The following is a 23325-nucleotide window of genomic DNA, read 5'->3' on the forward strand; positions in this document are numbered from 1 at the left end:
TGGATTATATTTAAAGACATTTACTATATTGGAAATAAAAACTTTTTGAATTTGTAGACCCTCTAAAAAGGTTTCAGAGATCCCCAGGATTCTCTAGACCATACTTTGGGAACCACTGGCCTAGACTTTCCATCTTCTACTTGTGGGCTTTTGCATGAGTGATCCCTGGCTTCCTTCAAATTACATTTCAGGTGCCTTCTCTTATACGAAACCGTTCTTGATCTTGCTCTCAATTCCTCTTGAAATATCTTTATATTTAGAGAACGCCCCTTAATTGGGGAAGGATCATGCAAATTGTGACCCATGAGTATAATGAGGTATTACTGTGATATAGGAAATGATGAATATGAATAATACAGATATGTATTGGAAGTCTTAAAATCTGATAAAAAGCAAAATGGACAAAACCTAAGAAACAATAAAACAATGACTATAACATTTGTAGAAAGAGCAAAAAACAAAAGTACTGTGGGATTATAATGATCAATTCTTCCATGCAAAAGAGTTAAGAACTTGAATCTTCTTTCTTTTGTAGAAGTGGGAGACTATGGATGTAGAATGTTGTACATACACTGACAGATTTGGTTAATTTGTTTTGATGAACAACTTCCCCTTCCCCCTACTCTTTAATATTTGCTACAAAGGGATGGTCTGAATTTGGAGAGAGGGATGTGGGAGAGGGAGAAAGGAATATATTTGGAAATAAAGTTAATATAAACATAAATGTATAAATAGACAAATTTAAAGGAATTACTTCATATTTAATTCAAACATACTTTTTATTTATTAGAATGTCCTTAAGAATAGTAGCTGTTTGATTTTTGCCTGAACAATTCTTGGCACTGGTTGGTGCTTGTTATTGCATCAAAAAGCTAAATTACAGTCACATTTGAAGACTCTTGAATGCCAGGTTAAAGTGATTTTATTTTATTCTGCAATTAGAAAGTGTTTGTATTAGAGATTAACATGGTCATATTTATGCATAAGCAAGATGAGTCAGGCAACCTGGGAAAGATGAATTGGAAGGGACAGAGTAAAAAGAGGAGGACCTTTCAAGAATATATTACAATATCAGGAGAATAGTAAGCAGGATATATACTCTGACAATAGTGGGCATCAAGATTAAGGGACTAATTCCCAAGTTGTCTTAGAGATTGAATGAATAGATATCATAACTGATTTCATGAGAGGTGAGAGAGAGGGAAAGGGAAAAAAATCAAAGATAATAAAATTTTCTTTTCAGGTTTTCTTGTCAGAGATATTGGGGTAGTTTGCCATTTCCTTCTTTGACTCATTTTACAGATAAGGAAATTAAGGCAAACAGGTTAAGTGATTTGTCACATAGATAAGTGTCTGAAGTTGGATTTGAACTCAGGAAGGTGAGTTTTTCTGACTCCACATTCTATCCACTATGTCATCTAGCTGCCCTAGGATCCTAGAGAAGAACAGTAAAGTCAAAAGAAAGGAATAGAAACACTCAGCACACTCCTTAGTAAGATCTTTAATAACTCAGTTATATCATAAATAGATATTCAGTAAGTCCATTAGAATCACTTAGTTTCCAGGCTAAAGACTGAACTTGGTCCCAAGCAGTCTTGAACTCATACCCACTCTTGCCTGATCCCTAATGATGAAATGTTAGGTCCTCAGTTTCATGAAAAGACCATCAATAAGAATTGGGGAGGCGCGTGCGCACAGAGAGAAAGTGAGAGAGAGACAGAGAGAGAGAGAGAGAGAGAGAGAGAGAGAGAGAGAGAGAGAGAGAGAGAGAGAGAGAGAGAGAGAGAGAGAGAGAGAGAGAGAGAGAGAGAGAGAGAGAAGAGAGAGAGAGAGAGAGAGAGAGAGAGAGAGAGAGAGAGAGAAAAGGAGAAGGAGGGAGAGGGAGAGAGAGAGAGAAACAGAAGTAGAAACAGACAGGAACAGAGAGCGATAGGGGCAGAGACAGCATGTTTCATGAAATTCAAATCTAGGGAATGACTACTAATTGTGGGACATGGATGTAATGGAATATTAACGTGATATAAAAAATGATGACTATGGAGGATACAGTGAAACATGGGAAAACTGACACAATGTGATGTAGGCAGAACCTAGGAAACAATACACAACAAATTCAGCAATGTAAGGGATAAGATCCCTTACTTATCCCAATAGTGGTAAAGCAGAACATAGTGAAAATGTTGGAAAGCAATTGGGGCACCTAAGGCAACAGAGGAAGCATCGAAGGGTGAGCACAGAAAATGGACCAATTAATGAGAATGCAGATGCGTAAGGGAAGAGTGACATGGATGTTAAGGTCCAGGGTAAAGAAGGTTTATGACTCCCTTAGAGTTTGAGTTCCTTGAGGACAGGGACTGCCTTTGCTTTCCTAATGCTTAGCACAGTGCTTGGCACATAGTAGGCACTTAATACTGTGCCTGCCAGCTGTGTTCCTATGACATGGAAGGTATGTTTGCATAAGAGCTAAATACATGAAGCATGTTCTTGCATTCATGTTTAGTCTTGCTGATGAGCTCCTATGATGAACACAGAGTACCAAGATATGGTAGATAGATTGATAGATAGATAGATAAATAGATAGATAGATAGATAGATAGATAGATAGATAGATAGATAGATAGATAGGTATAAATAGATTTGTGGGTCAGCAATAAGGCTGTTTGTCAGAGATGAGGTTCTTCTGCCTTTGCTTTGACTCTTTCCCCTACTCCCCTTCCCTTCTCCTCATCTCCGTTCCTCTTCTTTCTTTCCTCTACCACTATTATATTGTAAGCCAGCAATAAATTGTTTGTCAAAGAAGTGAAGTGAAAATAAAGAGATCAAGTGAAAAAAAAGTCTCTCTTTTCCTTCTTGCCACCTTTTTTCTCCCACCTCCTTTATCTTTCCCTTTATGTCACCCTAATGTTTTATATCCTTTTCCTTCCTGCTATTTCACCCTTAGTTCATTTTCATCTTCTTCCCCTCCTTTCTTTTTTCCTCCTTTCATTTCTCTTCCCCTCATCCTCCTGTTCTACTCTGATTCTTCCTACTCCTTTCCCATCTCCTTTCCAATTTTTCTTTTCCCCCCCTTCTTTGCCCTGACCCCATTTCCCCACTCCCTCTTTTTTCTTCTTTCTTCCATCATTATCATACTTCCCCTCTTTTCTCTCACTGTTCTTCTTTTTCCTCCCCTCACCCCTTTCTTTCTCCTCCTTTCCTAGCTAAAAGTTCAAAGATTTCTTCACTGAAAACTGAGACTTTTTTCTGGTTTTAGAAATGAGCTCATCTCACTTTGAAAGGAATTGATGCTGTTTAAACAGAATATGAGAGAGGGAGGAGAAACAATCTACATACATCAGAACATCTGTGTACATAGAAATAAATGCTATCATGCATAGGCACATAAGCAGATACCTGAATTATAAGTAATAAGAAACGTTGTTCCCCTAATATTTTATAGCCTACATGCTACAAGCATGTTAAAACATCGCCATGTGAATAAGTGCTCTGGATCTGGAGAACAATCCTATGGAAAATGAAGGAGTTAAATGAAATGATCACTGTGCCCCCCCAGCCCCCGACCTGGCATCCTATAGCTCCATTATTTACATATGAAGAAACTGTGAGGTTCTGGAAGAGAAGTGACTTGCATAAAGTCACACTATTAAAAAATCTAAGAGCCAAGACTCCAACCCTGGTCTCCAGACTCCCAGTCTCATGCTCTTTCCACTACTTCGCCTAGCCTTTGTAAAATGTTTATGGAAATAAAAAGACTCATCCATCAGCTCTGTTTGGATCTAGAGACCAAGTATAATAAATCCTTTGGCTCAGGACCAGGCCTGCCGAGCTGAACGTGATCGCTGCAGGCAGTAAGCTCTTTCTGTTTCTCATGACCAAACCCTGGGGCCCCCACACCCAACCAGGAGGGACCAGGCTCTGACAACCTCCTCTTGCTGACGTGGTCTCCTCCCAAAATAGAGCAGAGATTGGCAGAGATGGAAAATACCTCAGGGAGCCTCTCTTCCAACCCCTTCGTCTTATATCTTACTCTCAGGCCTAGAGACCATCTCCCCCTTAAGCTTAACCCCTTCAAAACTCTTCTTTCCCTTCTCTTTAAGAGATTACCTCAGACCCACATGTGCCCGACTGTTTGTGGCAGCCCTCTTTGTAGTGGCAAGAAATGGAAACTGAGAGGATGCCCATCAGATGGAGAATGGCTGAATAAATTGTAGTATATGAATATTATGGAATATTATTGTTCTGTAAGAAACGATCAGCAGGATGATTTCAGAGAGGCCTGGAGAGACTGACACGAACTGATGCTGAGTGAAATGAACAGAACCAGATCATTGTACACGGCAACAATAAGATTATATGACTATCAATTCTGGTGGCTGTGGCCCTCTGCAACAATGAGATGGTTCAGACCAGTTCCGATGATCTTGTGATGAAGAAAGTCATCTACACCCAGAAAGAGGCCTGTGGGAGCTGAGTGTGGTTCACAACATAACATTTTCAGTCTTTTTGTTGTTGTTTGGTTCAATTTTAATTTTTCTCATTTTTTCCAGTTTGATTTGATTTTTCTTGTGCAGCAAGATAAATGTATAACTGTATACATATATTGGATTTAACATATATTTCTACCACGTTAAACATACATTGGACTACTTGCCATCTAGAGAAGGGTATGGGGAAAGGGGGGGGGTGGAATTGGAACACAAGATTTTGCAAGGATTAACGTCAAAGAATTATCCATGCATATCTTTTGAAAAATAAAAAGCTTTAATAAAAAATTTCATTGTATTAAAAAAATTTCCCTCAATACCTCATATCATTCTTCAAGACCCAGATGGAGACCAGCTACCCCCAGAAAGCCTTCTTTGATTGTTCCTACCCCTCTCATCCCTCCCTGCTCTGATTTTCGGGGGAGTTCCCTTAATGCTGCCTTGTATTGTACCTATTTATTCTGAAGCCCTGTGAATTTCATCCTATCTGCCTCTGTCTCCAGCTCATCCTAGGCAATTTAGAAAATTAGTTGTTGCAAGATTATTTGGGGATTGTGATGGACTTGGCTCTTTTCAACAAAGAAGTGATTCAGGCCAATTTCAATAGACCTGTGATGGAGAATCATTTGCATTTAGAAATAGGACTGTGATTGAGTGTGGATCACAACATAGTATTTTCACTTTCTTGTTTTTGTTATTTGCTTGCTTTTTTTCTTTCTCATTTTTCCTCCTTTTGATCTGATTTATCTCCTGCAGCATGATAAATGTGCAAATATATTTAGAAGAATTGTACATGTTTCACCTATATTGGATTACTTGCTAACTAGAGGAGAGGACTGAAGAGAGAGAGAAAATTTTGAACACAAGGTTTTGCAAGGGTGAGTGTTGAAAACTATATTTGCATGTTTTTGTTATTGTTGTTTTTTTTTGTTTTGTTTTGTTTTGTTTTTGCTGAGGCAATTTGGGTTACGTGACTTGCCCAGGATCACACAGCTAGGAAGTGTTAAGTATCTGAGACTAGATTTGAACTCAGGACCTCCTCAATTCAGGGCTGGTGCTCTATCTACTATGCTATCTAGCTGCCCCTCTTTGCATGTATTTTGAAAATAAAATTTTATTATTTAAAAAAAGAAAATTGGTTGTTGGTTGATGATAAAATACAGATGTTAGTATATTATAACCGTTAGAACAGGGAACTATAATCTTGTTTTGTGTCTTGGACCTCTCTGACAGCAGTCTGGTAAAGCATATGGATCCCTTTTCAAAATAATGTTTTTAAAGCATATGAAATAAAATATATGGAATTATAAAATAGATCAATTATAATGGAATACACTTATCACAATATTTTTTGAAAAAACAAAGTCTCAGATTCCAAGTTGAAAACGTCTGCTTGGAGACCTCATTATGAATAGGGATCATTTCATTCATTTTACTTGTATCAGTAAGGTGTGCTGGAGTCAACTCCAATCAGATCTCAAGAACAGCTGCATGTGTTAGTGAATAGTGCACCCATCCTGGAATCCAAAAAACCTGCATTCAAATCCAGTTTCAGATTCTTTCTAGCTTTGTATTGTGATGTAAACCCAATGGATTGCCAAAGAGTAGATCGTTAAACATTCAGTATGAACATTTATACTTCAAAGGATGGCAAATGCTAAAAATCAGGGTTTGATTTATTGTTTGTTGATTTTCTAGACTTGAGAGAGTAACAGAAAAATATTAATAAGGTATATTAAACTTAAAAGAGTATTCTGCATTTGTGTTTGTTTTTTGTACGGAGGGCTGGTAGTTAAATATTTACCAGCATACTCTAGCTAATAGCCCTAGTTCCTATCATAGTAGCTAGTATGTAGTAAGTACTTAATAAGTGCTTGTTAATTGATCGATACATAGAGATCATCCCTAAGGTCTCCTTGAGTTCTAATCTTCTACATATTTATTTATCTCTGCAGCATATTCTTTGGGAAGTTGTCGCATTATCTCATCAGCTCCCGGACCTATCCCAAATCCCTTCTCAGCAGTTCAGAGCTGTTTCTTCTAGCCAAGCCTCAGTGGAGATGGAGAACATCTGGCCCCATGCTCAGTTGGATAACCCTTTACAGCCTGGGCTGTGTGCTGAATCAACACCTGTGACCTTGTCCTTCTTAAGAAACGTGGTCCCAATGCTTTGGGTCTGTTTCATGTAAACAGCTGTATTTCTTTTTCATCAGCTGTGGTGCTTTTACCTCAAACTGCTCCCAGTTTATCCTGATTCTCCCACGATATAAATGAAAACACATTCCCAAGATTCTACAACCAGACTCCTTCCCCTCGGTATGAGAAGTCAACGTTAATTAGACCTTAATATGTAATTTATTCGAACCCCTTCAGCTTATAGAAGGGAAACTGAGGCTCAAAGAGGGACTTACCTGAGTCTATAAAGTTAATAAGCCCTAGTAATGATCCTAAAAACCAGGTCTTTTCTCCTTTCCATGCCGTCTCCCTCATCTTAGAGCCAATAGACCAAGTGTTCTCTGCTTTGCTCAGCTGGAAGGATTCACTACTACTAAAGAGTGAATCCACTCCAGCTGAGGATCAGAGTAATAATAATAAAAAGCATTTCCATAGTGCTTTAAGGCTTACAGAGTATTCCACATCCATTATCTCTCTGGATTCTCACAAGAGCCCTGTGACAGAACGTAAGGATAATCAGACCCATTTTCCAGATGGTAGAACTGAGTCTTAAAAGGTAGAATCTTTTGATCATTCAGCGAAGATTTGTTAAGTCCAAGAGCCCATACTCGCCACCAGAAATGAAAAGATAGATACAATCCAGAAATTATCAAGGGAACTATTATCAAATGGGGGCTAGGAGAGGGCAGCGAGTAAAGAAACTCTGCGGAGTTGTGATCCAAGGGAACATAAAATAAATGCAAACGGCTATAAATTGTTTCAAGAGGAAGCGTCCCAGCTGGGCCTTGGAAGGAAGAAAGATAATAGATCTGGAGAACATCATGAAACCATAGTTCCACAAACAGAAGGGACTCCAGAAGCCATTTAATTAAACCCTTCATGAGGAAATCTCGGGTCTCACGGAAGCTAAGTGACTTCCTTGACGTCACACAGGGGCTCTTATAGGTAGCATTTGAATTCAGATTTTCTAGCCCCAGAATTCGTGTGCTGTCTACCATGCAATGCAATAAAATTGTCCCTGGTTGGGTGTTTATTCCCCGCAGGAGACCACACAGGTGGGGTGAAGGGGAAGCCCTGGGAAATGTGGAGCATGAAAGGCAGCATAACTAAGCCAAAACCCCCCAAAAAGAGAACTGAGCATTGTAGATCTGGGTTCCAATTCACAAAAGAGCAAACAAGGTTTCTGACTGACTGACGGCCTCAGAGTTCTCTCTCAGTCCCTGATGGCTCTAATATTCACTAGCTATGGGAACTTGGATCACATCACTTAGGATCACAGGCAAGATTTAGTGCTGGAGGGGAGCTTAGCAATCATTCTAGAATAAACTCTTCATTTTATAGTTGCAGAAACTTTCCTGCTCCATGTCCTCAGAGCCTCAGAAACTTGCAGATGCAGAGAGTCCGTCCTCCACTCAGCTGGCCAAAGTGATCTTCCTGAAGCCTAGACCTGACTATGACTCCCCCTTCTCAATCAGCTCCTAAACTGACAGTATTTAGGAATAGAGCCAGAACCCCACAAGGTTCTTGGATAAAATTCTCTGACATTTAAAGTCCTTTCTCACTTATATTCCTCCCATTCTAGTCCTTTATGTTTTCCAAACCTCCTCACATATTCTTTGATCTAGGAACTCTGATTTCCTTGCTGATTCCTCCCCCCAAAATAAAACAAAACTCCATGTCCTGATTTACTTCCTTCCTTCCTTCTTTCCCATCCTCCCTCTTTCTTTCCCCTCTCCCTCCCTCTTTCCTTCCTTCCCTTCCTCCTTCCTTCCCTCCATCTGTCCTTCCTTCCCTCTCTCCCTCCTTCCTTCCCTCCATGCCTTCTTCCTTCCCCTCCTCCCTCCTTCCTTCTTTCCTTCTTCCATTCTCTCCTTCCTTCTTTCCTTCCTTCCCTCCATCCCTTCTTCCTTCCCTCTTTCCCTCCTTCTTTCCTTCTCTCCTCCCTGCCTCCTTCCTTTCTTCCTCCTTCTATTCCTTTCTTCCTTCTTTCCTCCCCTCTCTCCCTCCCTTCTTCCTTCCTTCCTTCTTTTCTCCCTTCCCTCTCTCCCTCCCTTCTTCCTTCCTTCCTTCTTTTCCTCCCTCCCACCTTCCTTCCTTCCTTCCCTCTCTCCCTCTCTTCTTCCTTCCCCTCCTCCTTCCTTCTTTCACTCCCTCCCTTCCTTCTTCCTTTCTTTTTTCTTTCTTCCCTTCTTTCTTTTTCTTTCTTTCCTTTTCTTTTTTCCTTCTTCCTTCCTTCCCTCCCTCCTTCCTTCCTTCCTTCTTTCCTTCCTCCTTTCTTCTTTCTTTCTTCTTTCCTTTCTCCCTCCCTCTCTTCCTCTCTCTTTCCCTCCCTCCCTTGTTCCCTTCCTTCCTTCCTTGTTTCTTTCTTTCTTCTTTCCTTCCTTCCTTCCTTCTTTCCTTCTTTCTTTTCTTCCTTCTTTCCTTCCTTTCTTTCTTTTTCTCTTTCTCTTTCTATTTTTTCCTTTTGTTAAAGTTTCAATGTTATTTTATTTTTACAAATCATGTAAAGATCATTTTAGACATTCATTTTTTAAAGACTTTTTGTTCCAAAATTTTCTCCTTCCTTCCCATACCTTATCCCTCCCCAAGACAGCAAGTACACAGATATCTAACATAGGTTAAATATATATAATTCATTTATATTTCTATATTTGTCATGTGTGCAAGAAAAATCAGACTAAAAGGTTAAAAATTTGAGAAAAACAAAACAAACAAATAAAAAAGAGAAAACACTATGCTTCAATCCATATTCGGTCTCCATAGTTTTCTCTCTGCTTATGGATGGCATTTTCCATACCAAGTCTATTGGAATTGCCTTGAGTCACTGCATTGTTGAGAAGAGCCAAGTCCATCAGAGTTGATCCTCACATAATCTTGTTACTGTGTGCAATGTTCTCTTGATTCTGCTCGTTTCCCTTAGCATCAGTTCATGTCAGTCTTTCCAGGCTTTTCTGAAATCTTTCTGGCTGGACATGTTCAATGACTAACTACCATGTCTGGAATTCTCTCCCCTCTCCTCTGACACTGGCTTTATATCCAGGCTAAAACCTCATCTTCTGCAAGAAGCCTTTTCTGATTTCCCTAATGCTAGAGCTTTCCCTCTTTTGATTATGTCCCATTTATGTTGTCTATAGCTTGTTTGTACAATTGTTTGGATCTTGTCTCCCCTGTTAATGGGGTTAATGGTTAACTCCATTAAGGGGCAAAGGAACTCAGAGTTCTTTGACCGACCAATACAGAGGAGAGGTGACTTAATAAAAGGTTCCTAGGGTTACTCCCAGTTCTGACGTTCTAGGTTCTCAGATTCCTTCTAGCTCTGATAATCTTTGTTCTTAGCTTTCTTCTAGCTTTGACTTTCTCTGTCTAAGCAATCAGTTAATAAAGACTTATTAAGCACCTGCTATGTTCCAAGTGCTGTGCTAAACACTGGGGATCCAAAGAAAGGCAAGATAAGCCCCTCCCTCAAGGAACCCATATTCTAAGGTCCCTGCCATCTCTGATATTCTGTGTTCTAGGACTTTTCACCATTCTGGAGTTCAATAATATTTTTCCATTACTAAATGCGTTTGTATTTTAAATAAGGAATCCTTAAAGTGAACCACATTTCACCCAAAGATCTTAATCACCATTGATGGAGCTTCAGATCCTAAGACTGACTTTAAAGGAGGAGATTTTTTTTGGCGTTTGGAAGTTGTGGTGGGTGGAAGCCTTTGTGGTGCCCCTTAAATAATGCCACTTGGGCAGCTGTTGTCTTGCTGTGCATGAACCCAGCTTTGGCAAAAACACATGCCAGCTGGCACCAGGTCAGAGCCAAGAACATTGTTTGCTCAAAACAGGATGCAGACCCAAGGGGAAGGGAGGTCACGCCTTTGGGAACGCCCTGGGGGCAGACGCAAGGCAAATGTGAGCCTGCACAGGACACAAGGAAGAAATGACCCTTTCCTGAGACTCCTGAGAGATCTGTGAGAAATATTTACCGCAGCTCCCATTTTAAGGTTTATAAAGTGCTTTCTTCCAGTCACCATGGGAGGTAGAGAGGGCGAGGATTATTCTACCCTTTTGACAAATGAAATTAAGGTTCCAAGAGGGGAAGTAATTTATTCAGGGTCAGAGAGCTAGGGTTAGAAAGGAGACTCAAACTCTGGTCCACTGAATTTTGTCCTTTCAATTAGAAGTTCCTCAAGAGCAGGGACTATCTTTTTATTAGTTGTATCCCCAGTGCTTGGCTTAGTGTCAGGCACATAGTAGGCCCTTAATAATTTTTTATTGGATTCTTTATTGGATTGAATTGATAATCCAGGATTTGCTGATACACCATGAGTGGTCTCTAAACTTCAAGTAAAGACTCCTTTCCCTCCCTGCCTCCCTTTCTAGATCCCTGACACCTCCCCCCTGTCTCTCTCTCCCCCTTTCCCTCTGTCTCTTTCTCTTTCTCTCTCTCTCTCTCTCTCTCTCTCTCTCTCTCTCTCTCTCTCTCTCTCTGTGTGTGTGTGTGTCTCTCTCTCCCTCCCTCCCTGGTCTTTTTCTGTCCATTTCTATCTGCCTGTCAGTCAGTCAGTCTGTCTGTCTCCTTTTCCCTCTATTTCTCTGTTTCTTTCTCCCTCTCTCTCTCTTTTTCCCTCCCTCCTTCCCTCCTTCCTTCTTTTTCTCCTTCTCTGTCTCTCTCTGTCTCTCTCTCTGTCTCTCTCTCTCTCTGTCTCTCTCTCTCTCTCTCTCTCTCTCTCTCACACACACACACACACACACACACACACACACACACACACATCATGAAGCCCTCCTCATATTTAGTCTATTGCCAATCTCAGCCTTGTAACATCAGTAGAATAAGTTCCCTTCTCTCTGAGACTGTCACCACTCTGCCCCTTTCTACCTTTCCAGTCTTTTTATACCTTCTTCCCCATCACATACTCTTCAGTCTTTCTGGCTGTTTCATAAGCATAACTTCAGACCTCCTGGCTATTCCACAAACAAAACTCTCCATCTCTTACTTCTGGGCATTTTCTCTGCCTGTCTCTCATGTCTGAAATTCTCACCTTTGCTTTCTGGCTTCCTTCAAGTTTGAACTAAAATCCCATCTCCCACAAGATACCTGCTAAGCCCTCTTAATTCTAGTGCCTTCCCTCTTTTCATAATTCCCTGTTTATCCTGTGTGTAGTTTCTCTGTACTTATTTGTTTGTGTCTCATCAGATTGTGAGCTTCTGAGGGCAGGGACCATCTTTTGCCTCTGTATCCCTCATGGTTTACTTCTCACATTCCTAATGCTTGGCACAGAGCCTAGCACATAGTAAACACTGAATAAATGTTGTTCATTCTTTGTTTTCAAAGAGGACCGATGACATCATGAGTGATGGTTTGACTTGGGTGTGAATTGGATTTAAGTGAAATCGTTGCCCAAAATCATCAGCCTCATTGTCTCTTCCAGAACCATCAAAAAACAGTGCAGGACAAGGGTCAAGATGACTGCCAATGGCCTGGGAAGCAGTGGATGCCCTTGGAGTTTTTGATATCTGAAGCACCTGCTTCAGCCACCTTAAGGGCCATTGGAACAAATTATTCTCATCCACCATTCTTCTGGGTGGTTTAGTGTAGACATTCCCCTAACTCACCAACAGGTCGGAGACCTCAGCCTGGATTAGCCCATCTGTTGAGACTATGCATCGGAGTGTTTTCACTCTGCATGCTCCAGCTTTTTGGAGCCACAGGGGAGAGTTGGGTGAAAAGTGTACCCCAAAAGTGGTTAAGCAGCCCTGGAAAGAGCCCTCACACCAGAGCTGCTAGTCCTCCCTGAATACCCCATCTATTCCCATTCAATTCAACAAATTCAGTCTATGACTTCTATTTGTGTCTCTGCTTGATTGAGACCATATAATATGGAGTACCCATTGCCCCATGCCCTTCACTTTCCTTCCCTAATTGGACAGTAATACCTGAAATGCAGGGACTATTTCTTTTTTATTTGTATCCCCAGAACTTAGCAAAGTGTCTGCCACATAGTAGGTACTTAATAAAGTGAATAAATACTTGATGACTGACCTCTCATTCTTATTATTTAAATGTGAGCTTTTTAAGTTTTTTTTTTTTTAACTATCATAGTGGGTTAATCTGAGAATTCAGAATGTCCTTAGTCAGTGAGCTACCAACAATCAAGTCCACATGTGTCATAATAGAATGCTCTCATAAAATCATAGATCTGAGGCTTTAAATGAGGAAACTGAGGCACAAATGATTTATCCAAATTCACACAGTAAATATATGAGATGAGATTTGATATCATGTCTTCCTGGCTTCAAGTGCAATGTCAAAGCACCAAGCTGCATGTCTCAAACTGTCTCACAACAAAGACTCACTCTCTCACTACCTTGAAACATCAAGTGGCCCAGGGAAGTCCCCTGATCAACCCCTTAAGCTATCATTCCTATTTACTGAGCAGTTATGCAAATATATGGGAGGATTACTTCTTCTTATTTTGAAACCTCAAAAGACCCATGGGTTTTCTCTCCCTGATATGGTTGGCAGGCCCTTCACACCTTTGTAAATAGCTTCTAGGGGTTGCCAGGCTAGGGCTAAAAGAGTGGCTCCATTTGCTGTAGTCTCTTGGGGAAGAGTCAATAGTCACTTAGTGAGACAGACACCATGTATACTTCAGTTGACCCCAAACCCAAAACGTTCCAGCTGATGGAACTTCTGCTCTACTGTTTGAGCCTTTGAGCATCCAGGATCATCTTCCCATGATATTAAAACCAAAGAAGAGAACAGCAATGTGATTGTTATTATTTGATACTTTGATGGGTCTTTTAAAAAAAAATCTTGTTGGTATGGGGACTCCCTCCAGTGGTACAGAACAAAAGACATCCATTCCGTCTCCTGAAGACGACTCTTGTCCATTGTCTTCCCATAAACCAGGGTTTCTTACTCTTTTTTTTTTTTATCATGGACCCCTTTGGCAGTCTGGTGAATCTATGATCTGCTTCTTCAAATTATGTTTTTAAATGATAAAATATATAGATTACAAAGGAAACCAAAACTTCAGGAAAATAAAATCTCTCCTATCCAAGTTCACAGGCCCCTGGAATCTACCCACAGATCCTTGAGCATCCAGGTAGACCCTAGGTAAAAACTCTTGGCATAAGCCCTCCACAATGTGCCTGCCTTCTTCTTGACCTCTTGACAATATACGGGTAATAGTATATGGTAGTCCACAGTTTCTCCTTACACTATTCCTTTTTTGCTATATAACCAGTCCACCCCCTTTTCTAAGTATAAATCCATTTGATTATATCTTTATGCTGCTTCCAATGTATAATTCTTTGTTAACAATGTTCCACAGCTTTTATGTGCCCAACACGAAGCTCTCCATTGACCTTTGGCTACTCTAAGACTTAAATTCTCAAGAAAATGGTTTTCCATGATTCACAACCATGTTGTATCCCTGGGAAAATATTGCTGTTAAAAAGATGGGCCTTTGTATCAGAAAGGAGCTTCGGATCATTAAAAGCATAGTTCAGGTTTCAAAATGCAACTGAGGCCATCCTTTTCCTCTTATTCAATTCTGGCTCAATATTTATAGTCCATCCACAGAGCCTGTCCAAGATATATGTACTGATGGACTAGATCCATGGGCTGTTCAGCCAACTAGAAACCATGCCATACAGGAGTCAAGTAAAGGAACTGAAAATGTTTGACCCAGAGAAAAGGAGATTTGGGGTGGAAGGAAGAAGGAGGGGACATGGCTAATGTCTTCAAGTAACTGAAAGGCTGTCATATGGGAGAGGGATTAAGTCACTTCTGTTTAACTACAGAGGAGAAACAGGAACACTGGTCAAAGTTATGCAGAACCATATTAGGCTTAATGAGAGGGGGAAACTTCCTAACTTTAAAGCTAAACCAAAGTAAGATGTGCCATCTCAAGATGTACTGGGCTCCTCATCCCATTGTAATTCTTCCATAAACAGCTGGATGACCATTCTCAAGGATGTCTGGGAGAGTCCTGCTTGGGTTGAAGTTGGACAAGGAGACATCTAAGATTTTCTTCAATTCTATCTCTAACTAAATTCCTCATTTTATAGCAGAGGAACGAGGTCAAGGAAGGAGAAGATGACTTGTTCCAGGACACACAGGTAGCAAGTGCACAATTGAGATTTGAATCAAGGTCAACAAATTTTCTAGAATAGGATCTATAGCAAAGAAGCCAAGACAGAAATTCACCTCCTCCTCCTCTTCCTCTTCCTTCTTCTCCTCTTCTTCCTCATCTTCCTCCTCCTCCTCTTCTTCTTCCTCTTCCTCTTCCTCCTCCTCCTTCTCTTCCTCCTTTTCTTCCCCCCCTTCTTCCTCCTTCTCCTCTTCTTCTTTCTCCTCCTCCTCCCTTTCTCCTCCTCCTCCTTATTCTTCTGTATTTATTTAGTTATTGGAAGCAATCTGAGTTAAGTGATTTGTTCAGTCACATAGCTAATAAGTATCAAAATCTAATGCTGAATTTGAACTCAGATCCTCCTAACTTCAGGACTGGTGCTCCATCCACTGCACCTAGCTGTATCTTTAACTTTATCTCACTCTTACTAGCTGTGTAACCTTGAACAAGTAAGAGCTTCAGTTTCCTCATCTGTAAAAGAGATAAAAAATACCTATGTTGTAGGGTTACTGAAAGGATCAAATGAGATAATATTTGTTGTGTTTTGAAAACCTTAAATCTCTATGAAAATGTTAGTTATTATGTATTGGTCAATCTGCCATCTGGGGGAGGGGAAAAGGAGAATGAGAGGAAAAAATGGAACAAAGGGTTTTGCAACTGTCAATGCTGAAAAATTACCCATGCATATATCTTGTAAATAAAGTTATAATAAAAAAAGAAAATGTTAGTTATTATTATCGCTTCCTAGATCTGAAGAATCAACATGGGTTTTCTTGGATCCACAGATGAAGAAATATCATGAATACTTCCAAACCCACACCCTAGATTGGTCTGTGCTTAGAGTTCCAAGGGGAGAAGGATGATTGTGAAATCTTCCTGGGAACTAATCCAAAGCTCATAGTCTGGACACTCCGGAGAGGGAGGTGGTCTCTCCTCCATTTTTCTGTGAGCCAGAGAAAATTCTACCTTCTCTCCCCCTCTCAAATCCACCCTATGACTAGAGCAGAGGGGGATGCATTTAAAATTGATTCTATTGTACTCCAGGGAAGGCAAGAAATAAAAAGCTCAGCCAAAAGGATCAAGAGCTGCACTCTTCACCCTTCTCACTTTTGTTGAATTTTCACAAGTCTTAGAATCTCTCACCCAGGAGGGATCTTAGAGGTCATTGGGTCCGTTAATCAATAAGCATTCATTAATCACTTACCATGGGACAGGCACTGTGCTAAATGTCAGGGATATAAATAAAGGTAAAAGGCAATCTGAGGAACTCACGTTCTAATGGGGAGACAACATGGAAATATTTATGTCTAAATAAGCTATACAAGATAGATGGGAGACTTGCAATAGCTTGGATAGAGAGCCAGGACTAACATCAGGAAGGCTCATCTTTCTGAGTTCAAATCTAGCCTCCGACACTCATTAGCTGTGTGACCTTGGACAAATCACTAAACCTTGTTTGCTTCTGTTTCCTGATCTGTAAAATGAGCTGGAGAGGGAAATGGCACTAGGAAATCTCCAAATGAGGTCACAAAGAGTTGGATATGATTAAAAAATAGCAAAAAAAAAAGGATTTCTAGCATTAAGGATTTTTATTGATGAGATTTTATCTGGGATTTGAAAGAAGATAGGGGACTAAGAGGAAGGAAAAAGTAGAGAGTGAATTGAAGACACAGGGAGCAACAACAATTAAAATTCTGAAAATCAGGAGATGGAGTGTCTTATGCAAACCACAGCCAGGAGTAGTGTCATTGGAGCACAGAATATGTGGGGAAGAGGTTGAAAGAGTGAAGTGTAAGAAGACTAGGAAGGGGAGAAGGGGACAGAGTATGAAGGTCTTTGAACCTCCCCCCCAAAAAAAATTGTAGAAATAACCCTCTACAGGATCCTAAAGAAATGGGAGGAAGTCACAGAATCACAGAATTTGAGAAATGGAAGAGACTACAATTAAATGGGACAACTCATTCACAAAAGGGATTCTCAGTGAAATTTGCCTGACATATGGTAGACTCCACTCTGCTCTAACTCATGATGTAAATCTCTCATGATTCACTTCTCTGTAAAACATGACCTCAGCAATACTCAAATAATCTCCCTATAGTCTATAGTAAAGTTATTTGACTTATTATTTCTCAATTATTAGCTACAAAATCCTGAAAAAATCATTTGCAAATGAGCTAATCAATCGATCACAATGCCTTGAAGCCTTCTCACCTTAGCCATTGTCTATTTTTCAAAAGGCCCTCTTGTTATATTTATCTGAAGAGTAGTTCTCTTCCCAGTTTCCCAGAATATCTCTTCAACATCCTGTCTAACATTTTTCAAGTTGATTTTATCCGTTTTCCTTACACAAATTTTTTTTTCTGTCCCTTTTAGCACTGGTGAAAGGAGCAGTATAAATACATACATATAAATGTGCACATAAATAGGTACAAAATAAATACAAGATAACATAGGGACAGAAGTGTACTAGAGCTAGCTAGTGTCTCTCAAGAACCAATTGTTAAATTTTCAGAAAGAGCATTTAGACCTCAAAAATAGGCAAATGTTACATTGTTTTATTGTCTTACACCTTGCTTAGGCTTAAGAAAAAGATAGAAAAAATATTAATAATGCAGGTTATACTTTAAAAGTGGATTGTGAATCCTTATTTTTGAAAGAAAGACAGTTGTTAAACATTGTCTAGGACATCCCTGATATAACAACAACCTCACAACAACTCTGGGAGATAAGGGCTATTGTTATTTCCAGTTTACAGATGAGGAAACTGAGGCACACAGATCTTAAGTGACTCAAGACTAGAACAAGTAACAAGTTAACTACTTAACATTAATTTGTTTTTTCAAAGAGAAATTTTCTTCATAGATAGAGGAGGAGCAAAAGTATGAATTTCCCTACAAAGCCTCATGGCCACACTTTCTATAACATGATCTTTAGGAAGAGTGAGCTGACAAAGCTTTTTAAACTGTAGATCATATAACTGAATGTGAGGGTCACAAAAAAGTAACAATAGTAAAAGGTATCAAATATTTTGCCAAGATTTCTTTTTTATGCAAAAATAAGTAAGCACACCCATCTTATTAGTATGCAAATTTGCTTTCATCTTTAATAAATAAATAATAACATTATATGTATGCTAAAGAACTGTTATAAAATAAATTTTTTTATAATTTATTCTAAATAAATGTTTGATTTTTTAAAACCTGTTTTACATACATATATTCCTGGGGTCACATAAAACTTTTTGGGTCACAAAGGGTCACAAATGGAAAAAGTTTAAGAAGCTCTGAGCTAAGACTTGGTACATATCCAAATGTGGAATTGCTATTTGGATGAATCCTTATTTTAGCTTCCACTTGATTGGATCCTAGAAGTATCTTCTCTATTCTCAGAGTATCAATATTGGGGTTGGTTGTAAACTCCAGCCTAGCTTTGACTTTTGAATTCTCCAGCCCCCCAAAGCCCAAATACCCCAAATGCTTGTTCTCCCCCCTTTCTGATTTTCCAGTCTCCAGTTTCCTAACATGTGTTGCCCATAATGAACCCAGTAATGTGCTCTCACAAATGCTTTGTAGGGCAACCATCCAATGTCTAAGGGCCTTCCTCTAGGATTTTTAATATGTCTAGGGCACTAATGTAGCATGTGGTTTGTTCTTCAGTTACTGTCCAGTATTACTGTGGGGAAAAGCCCACATCCTTTCCAATGACACATTTTCTACATAATTCTACATAAAAAGATAGCCACTTTCTCTGTACAAGTTATCCTTTGGTGATAAGCTTCAACTTGTGTATACCCACCAGGAACTCTTTTATCATCTTTCATACCACCTACAATTATTTCTTCTTAGATTATGGTCTTCCATGATTCAAAGTCACAGAGAGAGCCATATGTGTCAAAGATATATGTGTTGATGTGCAAACTCAGCAGGATGCCCTTCTAACTATATTGTCATCATCTGGGAGATAGCCATTCTTCATCCACTTGGTTTTTCTTGGGTATTGTTAGGCAAAACTCTTGAGTCACTGGATATTCCCTTGAAGAAATCCTACTTGAAATTTGAGGCAAATAACAACAAAAAAGGAGCATCTGGGGTACTTCACCACTGACAAGGAATCCTTTCCCATTTAAACTCTAAAGACAGTTGTGGTAAAAGCAAACTTCTCTGTTATCCAATTTCAGAGCCTATTCAAGCCATACTTGGTATGAATAATCAGAAGACTGTTAAACAATGATCTCTCTGTGGTTATGTCTTCCAAAGAGTCTTGTATGATTTTAATATATACATTCATCCTTTTTTGTGGGAGGGAATCCTTTAAGGCCATGTTTTCTTCAACCATGTCAAATGATTTTTAAAAAGATCATCAAACACAAGGAATTTCCTTTTCTTCACTTTTCAGTCAATTGGATGACTGTGAAGATGTGGTCTCCAATAGATATTTACTTGCAAGAATCTATCTGTTAGCATCTCCTGGAGAACACTCTCAATACACACAAAAGTCATTCTCACAAAAATTCCATCAAATTATGAAAGCAGAATATGGGTTGGACATTGTTGATGTTTTTTAGGAGGAGTTAATAATGCTTTTTGTGACTTTTTCCTCCCCTTTTTGGGGGGTTGGGGAGCATAATACTTCAAGATTATATCCCCTCCAGCATGGGTTTCTTCTGTGTGTATTTCATCAGGTCTAACCATTCTTCCCCAATTCTATCTCTTTAAGTCCCAATACCTTGTGCCTTAGAGGGTACTTTATGGAGTTTATCTGGAGAAATAAGGTGAATAAAAATATCTAATAAAATAATTGAATCACTGGTTAAGGATAATTGGTTTCTATACATCTTAGGACACAACAGCAATAGGAATATTGTCTTTTAAAGGTATCTGAGCAGATGACATCATTCTATATGAGAAGATAGTGTCATTCTTACAGAAAAAATATTGTTTTGTTTGTCACTATTTCCAAAGAGAAACAATGACATAAGGAGGATACTATCTTGACTTGCAATTAATAGTGGTCAAAAACACCAAAAAGACACAGCGGTAATCTCTTCCATTATGCCCAAAACATTATAAAAAGATGGCCAGAAGACTGCTGGCTTGAAGAGGTTGTTCCAACCAGTAAGATCTCCACAGATCTTGGATCAGGCTTGATCAGAGAAGAAATAGTAAGAAATGACTTATGAAATGACCAGCACAATGCATACGACTACAATTTTGTGAAGGAAACAACTGTGGGATATTGAAGAGCATGATCAATATTATCACCAAACTAACTCCAGAAGACAGATGATGAATCAGAAAGAAGGGATGAACCAGAGGCTCAGAATGAGGCATGTTGTTCAGACATGGCTGATGTGTACTTTGGTTTTACCTGACTATCTTTATTTGTTCAAGGAAAGCCTTTTATTTTTTGGCAGACTTACTGTAGGAGAGAATGACAGTGATGGAAAAAGGAAAGGAAAAGAAAACATCAATGAAGCATTTTTTAAATACATAGAAGAAAGTAGAAGGAAATTGAAAAGGGACCTCAAGATTAATAATATCATGTTAAATTTATTACAAACTTTTTTTAAAAAGAGCTGTACAAAATAGATTCATTGCCTCATAAACAGCCCTCTTTTTCTGTTTTTTTTTTTTGTATATAGGAATGTTCATGTTTGTTTGATTGTCAAGTTCACAATGTAAAAAATACATTTTTTAAAAAGTAAGTTATATGGTGCCAGTTTCTATATTTAGACTTTTGTGAACATATGTTTCCTTTTATATCCCTCTTACACAAATAATGTGCTTTTAAATGGTGTTCGTGTATAACAGTGCTGATGGGGTTGTTTCATTCTTGTCTTTGTATGCCCTGAATCTGGCACAAAGTAGGAGCTTAAATACTTGGTGAAATGAAGGCCTCATAAGCATTATGCTTTGTTTAAAACAGAAAATGAAGGGGAGGGGATGGAGTATACAGACTTTTTCGGTGTCTGCTCTTCTTTCAGCGATGATACCAGAGCATTCAATAATAGGCACAGGAATAGGTAACAGAAAATGTGCAATGTTTCATTGTATAATTGACAAACCATTTTAATTTTGGTAGTTCCAGATTTGGGAGGTTTTGTGGGAAGGAAGATTTTGGGGGAGTATTAATGAATTTTTAAAAAACAAATCTTAATTTTTACTGGATCTTTAGATATTGTCATTTTATTTCTAAACACATTTCTCCCCAATCTACCCAGAAAGCCATTCTTTACAATAAATTAAGATGATTAAAAAATCAGGTCAGCAAACTAACACATCAACTGAGTCTGATGATTTCATTCATAGTGTCCCACCTTTGTAAAGAAAGGAGGGAAGTGCATTTTCTTCTCTTCTTTGGGGCCAAGCTTGAATAGTAAGATGATAGTTGTTAATGCCATGTGAAGAAAAGATTTTAGTTTCCTAGTGTTGGAGGTTTAACTTGTATATCTACAGTTCCAGTCTCTAGTCTCAGTCGTGTGAACTCATTTTATTTTTTGGTGCTAAAAATTCAGTTCCTCTGTGAATTTGAACTGTTTTATTTTCTCATGTTATTGTTTTCATATTGTATGTTTCCATTTAAAGGTGCATTTGAATACAATAAACAAACTCATTACTGTATGTCTACAGTTTTCTGAGAACGTTGATACATTTTAAAAAATAAATTTTTTTAATCATTAAATGCTCTAGTGTTTACTCACTATGTTTGAATCTATTGATATATTTGCAGCACATAAGAAAGCCATGAGTGAAGCACTGGATCAAAAGTTCTGTCATAATCCATAAAGGCTATATAAATGCTTAGTCCTTTTAGTAGATTATTTGATAATCATTGAATGAAAATAATTTTTGTATATTATATATATGCATATATGTTTATGTAAATAAGAAGATAGATAATAGATAGATAGATAGAATTGCAAGGAGAGAGTTGGAGGGGGGAGAGAGAAAGAAAGACAAAGAGACAGAGAGAGAAGGTAGATTGATAAATTCATATTTGGAAATCCAAGAACCTGAGTGGAAAGAAGCAGCTGAGTGAAAACCAGTGAAGCGCTATTTTCTAGAGGTTTGCTACAGACCACCTGGACGGTAGGAGAAGCTAGCCAAGGAGTTCCAGAAACAACACATCAGGCACGAAGCTTGACCTCCTAGTTAGGTAGGGCACTTGCTAAACCACTTTTCCAGTTGCAGAGAAGTTGAGAAATTCGTGACTGGCCATAACAATGAATTCATACTTCAAAAGGTGAAGGAAATGATAAGAGGAACTTCTATTTTAGGCCTGACTGATTCCTGAAATGGAAACAATAGGAACTTTAGGGGCAAGTGACTACTCGATTGAAGAGTTCATGAGAGAGAAGTAGAAAAACTGGACATACTCTGACATATGATCATATTTTTGGAGAGCAAATTTCCAAGAGTTCAGAGAAAGATAAAATAGGCAGTATCCAAAGCTCTGATTTTCCACAGGGGATATTAGCCCAGAAAGGATGGGGAACTCTCAGGAATTAAAAAATGAACAAATAAACAGAAATAATTCCAGTAAGGTCAGACAGAGGACATTATGTAAAGAGAATGATACGCCTAAATAGGAAACATCACCCGTCTAGTCTCCATACAAACACACACACATGTGAATGCATGAGTATATGTATATGTAATGGATATGTGTGTCCATGCTTTATGTGTACCTATGTGAGTTCATCTGCATCTGCATGTGTATATACATATATGTGTGTGATGGAAACAAGGACAAGTAACTGAGGTGAATATACAATATGACACCTTCTCATACATTATCTATATCCGGATCAATAAAGACCAGCCAGAATCAGCTCCTGAGAATAATGATAATATATTTTTAATTAAGTTAGAGGGTTCCCATGGTAGCACACATTTGTAATTCCTTGCACAGAAAAGGCTCAGGCTAGCAGATTGCTAGAATTGAGGAGTTCTGAGCTTCAGCAGGTGTCTGAACCTATAACAGGGTGCAGGGGACACTAGGCCACCTAAAAAGAGGGTCAAGTTGGCCCAGATTGGAAAATAAACAGATGAAACTTTCCATGTCTTCCATGTATAGGATTCAATCCATCAGTGCCTGCATTTCCAGCCTCAATGAGAGAGAGAGAGCAGTGTCAAAATAAAATGAAATAATAAACTGCAATAGAGGCAAGAAGAATATCAGAGGAGGAATACTAGATGGTCAGAAGATCAAATTATTTAATTTTAAATTTTGCTTCTGTTTTCTGTTCCAAAGAAAACAAAAAATTACTTTATTAAACATTATATACCAGGCAATGTGCTAAACATGGGGATACAAAGAAAGGCAAAAAACTATGTTTGCCCTCAAAAAGGTCACATTCCAAAAGGGGAGACAATACGTTAAAAAACAATAGTAACATATAAAATACATTTAAGTATATACATATACTCTTATCAGAAAAAGAGCAATTGATAAATTTGTGATTGGCTATAATTTGAGTTTATACAGCAAAAGTGAAGGAAATGAAGTAGATCACAAAGTAGATGGAAGAAGGA

The 23325-nt window shown here is 38.7% G+C and overlaps 1 long non-coding RNA gene across 3 annotated transcripts; it reads left to right on the forward strand.

Moving 5' to 3' along the window:
* Positions 1-1880: 1880 nt before the first annotated feature.
* LOC127555051 (uncharacterized) lies at positions 1881-12688 on the forward strand. Of its 3 annotated transcripts, none has more exons than XR_007952147.1 (3): positions 1881-5362; positions 6440-6800; positions 12086-12688. It is a non-coding gene; the product is annotated as an uncharacterized LOC127555051 (long non-coding RNA). The 3 variants fall into 3 exon arrangements; XR_007952146.1 differs by lacking the exon at positions 12086-12688 and adding an exon at positions 8001-8833; XR_007952145.1 differs by lacking the exon at positions 12086-12688 and having other exon boundaries at positions 6440-6922.
* Positions 12689-23325: the final 10637 nt, after the last annotated feature.

This window comes from Antechinus flavipes, chromosome 3, assembly GCF_016432865.1.
Source record: "Antechinus flavipes isolate AdamAnt ecotype Samford, QLD, Australia chromosome 3, AdamAnt_v2, whole genome shotgun sequence".
NCBI classification, from domain to species: domain Eukaryota; kingdom Metazoa; phylum Chordata; class Mammalia; order Dasyuromorphia; family Dasyuridae; genus Antechinus; species Antechinus flavipes.